Source organism: Sinocyclocheilus rhinocerous, unplaced genomic scaffold, assembly GCF_001515625.1.
Source record: "Sinocyclocheilus rhinocerous isolate Xijiao unplaced genomic scaffold, SAMN03320098_v1.1 scaffold865, whole genome shotgun sequence".
NCBI lineage: Eukaryota > Metazoa > Chordata > Actinopteri > Cypriniformes > Cyprinidae > Sinocyclocheilus > Sinocyclocheilus rhinocerous.
The window spans coordinates 557072-566462 of record NW_015646167.1 but is presented as its reverse complement, the minus strand read 5'-3'; the positions used below and the strand labels follow the sequence as shown (position 1 = coordinate 566462).

The 9391-nt window shown below is 38.8% G+C and overlaps 1 pseudogene; it reads right to left on the bottom strand.

Moving 5' to 3' along the window:
• LOC107707048 (dynein heavy chain 2, axonemal-like) overlaps nucleotides 1-9391 on the bottom strand; it is a 158215-nt pseudogene that overhangs the window by 121049 nt on the left and 27775 nt on the right.

The following is a 9391-nucleotide window of genomic DNA, read 5'->3' as shown; positions in this document are numbered from 1 at the left end:
TCTAAATGTGTTCACCACCAATCATATTTTGAGTAAAATTATCAACAAAAATGTTTTTTCCCGTGTACTTTTATAAAGAGAAAAGCAATTCAACTTACAGTCTCGGTCGCTTGAAGAAAAAATGGCGTCGTCGCATTGCGAGGCAGCAGTCATTGAAGGGCGGAGTCCAGACAATTCGGCGGGTTTTTTATTCCACACTTTTAGTGTAAAAGTGAAATTACACCATATAACAACACTGATCACGAGTACCGTTTAACACTGTAGATTGTTAATTAAACTCTTTGGGAATTAATAACTTTTAACACTGAAAATATTACACTGATTTTACTGTGTAGAACCGCCACGGGGTAAATTTTACCCGTGGCTGTTTTTATTTAGATAAAACCAGATAAAAAAACGGGGCATTTATACCTATAAGTGCCAGCGGGTCAAATTTACCCGCTATATAATGCATGTATTTTCGCTTTGTCATTTTCTTGCTGCTTATGTTTTAACATTGTATATTTCTAGGCAACGCCTTTCACTCACTGATTTTAGGGTTATCAGTTTCATAAAGTCAAAATGACTAAAAAAAATTTCATGACTCTAGACACTTCTTTGTGAAGACAGTGGCATAATACAGTGAAATAATATGTTCTTTAGCCATATAAATACAGTTGCCATGTGCGTGGGTAAAATTTACCCGCTGGCTCTTTTAGGTATACAGCGACCTCTGGCGGTTCTAGTGTTAAGCAGTACATGAAATGTGTTTCTGTTGCTTCATGAAAACGTCTCTGAAATGTCTGTGTATTTGACAAATATTACATTTAATTCACTTCATCTGTGATAAAGTATGCAAACACGGTGAGAGCAGAAAGTGTCTGACTTTACATCCCCGCTTTCAATTCCACCCCCGACTGCAAGCGGCAACTGTCGCTGAACGATCTGCGCAGCGCAACAAAGTCGAACACACCTAATGTGTCATGTTGTGATTGGTTGTTTTAGTCGTGTGTGCTATGTTCTCATTGGGTCTTAGTCTTGATTGTTCCAGGTGTCTCTTGTTAGTGATCAGTGTCTTTGTATATATAGCTCTCATGTTTCAACTGTCCTTTATCTAGCTTTGTTTCCTGTAACTGTTGTTGGTGAGTGTCATGTTTTATGTTCAGGTTCATTTCATGTTTCTTTGTCAAGCCAAGTATGATCAAGTCTAGTCTGTTTACTTTTGGATATCAATAAACTGCACTTGGGTTTTATCACAACTCTCCTTCAGTGGACAGTTTTTTACTGTATTTTTAATCAATTAAATGCTTTCAAACTTTTGAATGATAATGTATTTATTATTACTTAAATTGGTATATTTTATTTACATATTAAATTATGAAGTTATTTGCTATTCTAAAACTGCTCATGCAGAATTAATTTTTATACTAATGGCTCATTTGTTCTTTTATTATTAATGGAATTGTTTAATCTCAATGAAGTCTAACCTAAAGCTCATAGCTGACTGGTCTCTGGTTAGTGAACATTCAGAGGTGATGCACCGCTTCCAGCAAATACAACACTGGTCGCTTCCAGTGTAGACATCATGTTGGACATATGGACAGATTGCAGCTCTTATAAAAATCAAAGCCAGCTACACCCAGAACCTCTCTTCTTTTTTTTTTCCTCTCTCTGTTCCCTGATCAATTAACAAACACACTGCACCTGCTGTAGTCCTCATGCCAAGAGGGATTTCTGACATCTAGGATGTCCTTAACGGAGCGCAGGACCTGCAGGCTGTGGTCAAAGGTTTCCTCTATGTTCAGCAGTCTCTGAGTGACCTCTGTCCCCTGACGTCCTGCAAAGCATGGCAACGGCACTCGCTCACCCTCTTCCCAGCGAGCAAACTGCTGCCGACAGTCACATACCTGAAAGAGAGAGATTTTAAATAAATGAAAGAACATTTTAAATTAAATGTTTTCTTTAAAAAAAAAAAAGAAAAAAAAAAAGTGTCATTTATATATATATATATATATATATATATACAATTTATTTATAAAAGGTCCAATAATCAGAGCATTTATTGCAAAAAAAAAAATTTGAACTACTACGGTTGATGTATAACAATTTCTGAAGGCAAAGCATATCCTCTCACTGACCATTTGTTGAAAATGAGAAGGAGTTTCAATCCCTATTTTCTGCCCTATTCGTGGAAAGTGCCAATCGTATGAGGAGCTAGTAGGAGCACACAGCAAAAAATGTGCATGAATAAATATAAAAATGACAAGTAATATAAAATACAGATCTCAGCAAGGACAGGAGTCCTGGGAAATACGAGAAATGAAAGCAATAAAGACAGACGGCGACGTGAATTATTGAGAAATATAAGAGGATATTCTCTGGATGTGTGCTTGAGAAAGTAGGGCGTAAAGCTCTGTGGGTGTGAAACACATTTGGAAAATGTACAGTTTGTGAGTGTGTTTGCATAATTTTGTAGTGTTTGCTCACCTCTATTAGATCTTTGCATCTCTGCACAAAGGAATTCACCAGAGCAAATATGCTAATCAGGTCAAGGGACCACCCTTGGGAAGAGTATCTATAAAGACAAAAGGGTGAAGTTCATAAATCATGCTCATTTTTGTTTCTACAGAGCAGGACTGTAAGGGAAAGCAGAGAAAAATGGAGAAGTCTGCTGTGTCACTACTCCCTTGCTAAAGGTTTCCACATTTCACACACCGCACAAGCAAAACAAAACAACAGCAGTGGCTGGCTGCCATCCAGAGCAGCGAGGGATCAGAAATGATCTGTCATAGGCATAATTGCATCCGCCAAAGTTCCATATCAGCCGGCCTGGCGTTCCTCAGATTGCTTTTCACACCTCATTCTTCTACTGATGGAAAGGTAATCCTTACCGCCGCTCACAGACAAACACCTTTAGTGGGGCAGAGAGGAAGCCAGGGTCACAGGGAGGGGAAAAGAGAGGGAGCACAAGAGAGATATGTAGGACTTCAGCGGGATGACTCGGTTACCAGATAGGCATGATAGTACATGTAAATTGAGTGATTTAGTCAGAAGGAGAGACTAAATCCATGGCCTTGTTCTGAGGGATTTCGATCCTGGAACTAGGAAGTGTGTCAGACTGGTCCTCATATGAAACCAGACCACTTAACTGGCCATTTCTTCAAAGCTGATGTCAAGATATTATGGTATATTGATCATTTGGAAAGATCTGTTTGCCAGCGTTTTGTGATTTCTTTCACGTGCGGCCCCTATATCAGCATGTGTGGGGTAATAACAGGCCACCAGATAAGTTCTAGGAAGGTATCCACGCGTAAAACACAAATTTCCTTTTCATCTTTCATACTACTTTGATTTATGCAAAGAAATCCCAGAAAAAAATTGTAATATTTATTATTAAAGAGCAAAATAACCACCGCCTGGCGCAACGACTAAATTACGATTTTCGCCTTGCACGGAGATCATAGGTGTCAGAGCGGAGGATGAGAGCTTAAATTGAAATGCGGCCCGAGCTTTAATGACTAAGATTCAAAAACACATTGAAATGCCAGTGAGCCGCGCACCAGCAATCAGTTCTCCTGAATCATTTACAGGGCCGCCCGGCACGAGCATCTCCACTTCGTCTTTTAAATCCTTAATCACCAGTTAGCCCATGTTATTTCGGAAGGAACGGAGCTGCGTCAGGCTGCTCAGTTAACTGCAAAACACTTAATATCGCCATGAATTGTGGTCAGTTTGACAGCTATGCCCTTTAACCACGGGGATAAACAGCCAATATGAATGTTTTGGCATGTAAAAAAGCATAAATCCGTCCAAATTGGTGTCTAATTAAAGAGGGGCTTATACAGGGAGTAATAATGCTCCAGTAAACGGCTGTCATGCAAAAGAAAGTAAGGAAGAGGGCCGGGGGAGGACAACTTTTGTACAACTAAAAGAGGGATTGGAAGGAAGGATAATAGACAAAAAGATGAACACGGTTGTTTTAGGAAAAAGAGAGAGACAGAGTAAGTGATTATAAGAAAGACATGATCCAGTGGTGTAGGTCTCAGAGAAGGTCGTCATTGGGCCCAAAGTGATGAATGCACTGTCTAAACACACAGGAGGACACAGAGGTGAATGTCAGACATAGGCAGTAACACAGATTACAGACGATAAGCTATCTTTATGTTTATTCTCTTACACGCTCTCTGGCTTCAGGGTCACATCCCTTTGAACGAGTTACTGCATACCATGAACCATGATAAAACACTATTACAACATCCAGGAAGGTTAGAGGTTTTGATTTAAGCAAAGTATGAGAGAGAGTGGATCAGACTATGAAGTTAAAGCGGACATAACACACACAGTTTCTGGCAATCTTGTTAATTTTGAGTACCTATAGAGTAGTATTGCATCCTTCATATCTCTGAAGAGTCTTTGGTTTTATCAGATTTCCAAAAGACGAATACAACTGTACCGCTTCTCTCCGAAAACAGTCGAGCTCTTGGAGGCATGCCGTGGGCGGAGCTAAAGAGTCACAATCATGTGCAGCTTTTGCGTAGTGATCGGCTGCAAACGGTGACATCGACATAAAACAGAAACAAAAACTGTATTGGCTAAAATTAACTATGACTAAAAAAACAGATCCAGCCATATATATTCGATCCAGAATTGGATCAGAGTCTAAAAATGAACAGCAAGAACAACAGCAGCAACAATGACTACAGAAAGACATCTCTATATGGTAAGTACTGTACTCATTTGCTTAGCGGTCGGTTATTGTAGAAATGACTAAGTCGCCTTTCATGATGTCGTCATAATTTTTTCTGTATTTGCCCGTTTTAAAAGGGGTACATGTGGGAAGTGCAGTGCAATGCCAAATGAGGCGGAAAACGTTTGCTGCCAATAAATAGAACAGATAATAATGCTGTCGAGAAATGCATTCATGTATAGAACTTATGCAAAATTATATTTTGTAAGACTTAATATGATAGCATACACTTCAAAATGAATGAAGCACATTGATGGGCGTGCTCTTGCTCTCGCTCTGGTTGATGTGTGTGCGAGCTCTTCCTGGAGAAGTGCCCATATAAGGAATCCCACCCTTTATGACATCATACAGGGCCATACTCGGAAAAAAAACTTTCAGAATCTTATACGAACCCTGAAGGAGTGTCTTTGGCACAAAAATACTCGGTCATATGTCCCACTCATTTTTTGAGACTTTGGTCAAGTTTAGCATAAGAATCCAACTCTTTAGCAGCGTAAATAAGTCAGAATGCATGAAATAGCTTTAGACATCCCCTTTAAAGGGTTAGTTCACCCAAAAATGAAAATTTGCCTGTGTTTTACTCCCCCTCAAAGCATCCTAGGTGTATGTGACTTTCTTCTTTCAGACGAATCCAATCGGAGTTATATAAAAAATTGTCCTGGCGACTCCAAGCCTTACAATGGGGGTAAGTGGGTGTTGGTTGTCAACAGTTCATTAGACGTGAAAAAGTGCGTGCATCCGTAATAAAACGTCCCTCACACGGCTCCGGGGGGTGAATAAAGGCCTCCTGTATCGAATCCATGCATTTTTATAAGATAAATATCCATATTTCAAACGTAATAAACACTTTTCTCTCACTTCCGGTATTCTGTCATATGCGGAAGCCGTTCTGGCGGATGACGTAAGACGTTGCGTGATAAGTGATGAACGCGGAGACAAAACAAAACAAAATGCCATTCACGAAATAGAAGTACAAAACGAGGATTTGTAAAGAAAAATGTCGGAGGATTTCAATATAAGCCAAGAGGAGACTGGTTTTCCTTTGCTTAAGTAAGGAAACTTTGTTTCCTTTGCTCCTGCATTTCTCAGAGGCATGCGCGCAACGCATACGTCTTACGTCATCCGCCTGAACGTCTTCCGCGTACCACTGTCAGCGGAAGTGAGAGAAAAGCGTTTATTACATTTGAAATATGTATATTTATCTTACAAAAATACATAGATTCACTACAGGAGGCCTTTATTCACCCCCGGGAGCCGTGTGAGGGACGTTTTATTACGGATGCACGCACTTTATTTCGCGTCTTCTGAACTGTTGACAACCAACACCCGCTTACCACCATTGTAAGGCTTGGAGGGGCCAGGACAATTTTTAATATAACTCCGATTGGACTCGTCTGAAAGAAGAAAGTCACATACGCCTAGGATGATTTGAAGGTGAGTAAAACACAGGCTAATTGTCATTTTTGGGTGAACTAACCCTTTAAGTGCTTACAGAAAAATAAATGAATGAAATGCAACCAACTGACTGCATTTTCACCTAAACAGGCAAAATATGAATTAAAATGAGACAAGCGTTTCCTACAAGTCTCCCCCATTATTGGTCCTAACTAGACAAAACTGTAGGGAGATGGGGGAAAAATGTATGAGGGGCAATTTCAATTAAATTGAATACGTTTTAAAAAAAAATGACTTTGGAGTTACATAAAAATATTTTTGATGTCCAATATTTTTCAACTTCTGCCTGAATTTTTTATGCCTATGAATTTAAAGTAACATCAATTTTATCTTTAAGTTGTTAGGTTAAAAGTGAACATGAATGAAAACACTCACTGGAAGCTGTCATACAAGGTTTCATCATAGCTGTGATGTCAATGGCAATTTTAACATTATGAAATGCTATAAAATCAAAAGTGTATGACGAAATAAAGAACTCAATCTGTAAAATGAAATGTGCTATGAACATCTAGTGTTAGTCATCAGTCTCATATGCAGTACATATACAGTACAGACAGACAGACAGATAGATACTGTAGATAGATAGATGTGCATTTAAACTCATGTTCACAAACTCAATCTGCATATCTATCTTTCAAAGCAAAACTCCCTGAGCAGTTAGCAGTAGTGGCAATGTTTTCAACCATGACAGATATTTTATGAGGTCATCTGTGTTCAGAAGGTCTAAAAGGATTCAAGCCCAATCATTATACAGAAGAATAACCAGGCTGACCACAACGGTTACAATTCATATGGGAACAGGTGACCTACTCCTTACTGAGCAACCTTTAAAGGCTGAATCTTTTTAAAGGTTAAAGGTTAAATCTGACACGATTGACTCGTAATTCAATAAACTTAAGGAAAAATAATTAAAAAAAGGGAACGCAAGGAAAAGAGAGTGGTGGAGATAAAGAGCGCTTGAAAGGATGAGGGGAAAGAGAAGGCCATGAAAGAGTTAGATTTTTTAAAATTGATTTTATTACCATTTCATTCATTTAATTCAAGTTTTGTTTTAGTCTCAGTTTTGTTTTGTTTTTCAGTGTCAACTTTGTCTTCTTTTCTGTATTTCTGTATTGTGAAGTATTTCCAAGTAAAAATGAAATAATGTAGGGCAGAGATTATTCAAAAAGCTAGTATTGCATCACATAGCCTTTGATGTTTGATTACAGATCTTAGTATCTTGGTAAATCTGAACACACAGTTGTGATATTGTTGAGATCTCATCTGAAATGTGGAAACATGTAACGTTCCTTCTTGAGGAAAGACTCCATTTGCTTTCCATTAAATCTCATTATTGTCCAGGAACATCAATTGAGATATAGAGAGCTCATTTGTGACCATGGACCACAAAACCAGTCTTAAGTCGCTGGGGTATATTTGTAGCAATAGCCAAAAATACATCGTATGGGTCAAAATTATTGATTTTTCTTTTATGCCAAAAATCAGTAGAATATTAAGTAAAGATCATGCTCCATGAAGATATTTTGTAAATTTCCTACTGTAAATATATTAAAACTTAATTTTTGGTTAGTAATAGAAATTGCTAAGAACTTCATTTGGACAATTTTAAAGGCGATTTTCTCAATATTTTGATTTTTTTGCAACCTCAGATTCCAGATTTTAAAACAGTTGTATCTCGGCCAAATATTGTCCTATCCTAACAAACCATACATCAATGGAAAGCTTATTTATTCAGCTTTCAGAGTATGTATAAATCTCAATTTCGAAAAATTGACCCTTATGACTGGTTTTGTGGTCCAGGCGGGTCACATTTGTGATTTTTCTTTCATAGGAAAGTGAAAGAGAAAAAAGAGGCGGAGAAGAGAGTGTTCAAGGCAAAAAATGAGACCCAATGATAAATTGAGTGAAAAAGCAAAAAAGAGAAAAAGAAAGGCCACCAGGAGGACAGAGGATAAAGGGCATGCTGCAGCTAACACCACATTAATCATGTCACAACATACACATATATAAACATACACATGCACCATGAGGTTGAGCAAACCAGCTTAAGTGATCCCTACTTATACACATGATGCCAGTCAAATAGCTCTGGAGAAAAACACAGGTGACCTTCGATTCATGGCTGTCCAGACTGATAGCGTTGATGGTCGGCTTTGATCAATAATTTCTCTGAAAGTATGTGACGTGATGTGAGCTACAAAAGTGCCAGTGACACTTGCTAATTTTCTGCTCCTCCTGTCTGTGTAAAGAAGTGAACTGTACCGAGCCGTACCGTGCCGTACCATGCAGTGGAAAAGCGCCAAAAGAGACCTGCGCGGGACGGATTTTTCAGTCCCGCTCCCACAAGATTCTGTCCCACGCCCGCCCACTCCCGCAGAAATAGATCTTATCTGGTCCCACTCCCGCCCGCGACATTCATGTTTTGTCCCGCTCCCGCCCGCAAAAGTCTGCATAAAATTAATAGATTGTTTTCAGTACATCGAAGAAATTTACATGAAATGGTTCTGTAACATCTCCTAAGCTCCACAACATCCCAGCATAAACACTCCCGATAAAATATTTGTTATTTAGGCTAAGCATCAACATTCACAACAGAAAAGCAAGCATGGGCTGCTGCGTGCATGGTTTGGCATGGCAGTATGCGAGCAGCGCTTCCTTTATCATCACTAAAAACTGACATCTCAGTTAATCGCTATCTCATAAAGCTCTGTTATAACACAATAAATATGGAGTAGATGTGTCATGGATCACAAAACTCACGGTTCGGATCATATTACAGATTTTGAGTCACGGATCGGATAATTTTTCGGATCCGCAAAAAAATTAAATAAATAAATAAATTTGTGAAAGCTTACTTTAAAGGGCAAAGAAAGAAGGCATAACTTTTATTCTCGCTGTAGTATTGTTGCTGCCGTCGCCGCCGCCATGTTGTGGCGATGCTGTGTTTCTCGTTGTGAAAGCTTACCGACAAGCTTGTTTGCAATGCTTCACAATCGCTCGCTCGCACGTGGGTGCATGCGTTAATTCGTTCTCTCTCTCTCTCCTTAATTAATTCGAATTATGTGAAAGACTGCTAATTTTCAACACTTAAAAAAAAAAAAAGATGACTCAAAAGAGGAAAAACCAAAGTGAAGTATGTTCTTACTTCACTGAGTCATTTATTTACTTTATAACAGTAAATAAATATCGGTTCTGCATATCGGTTATCGG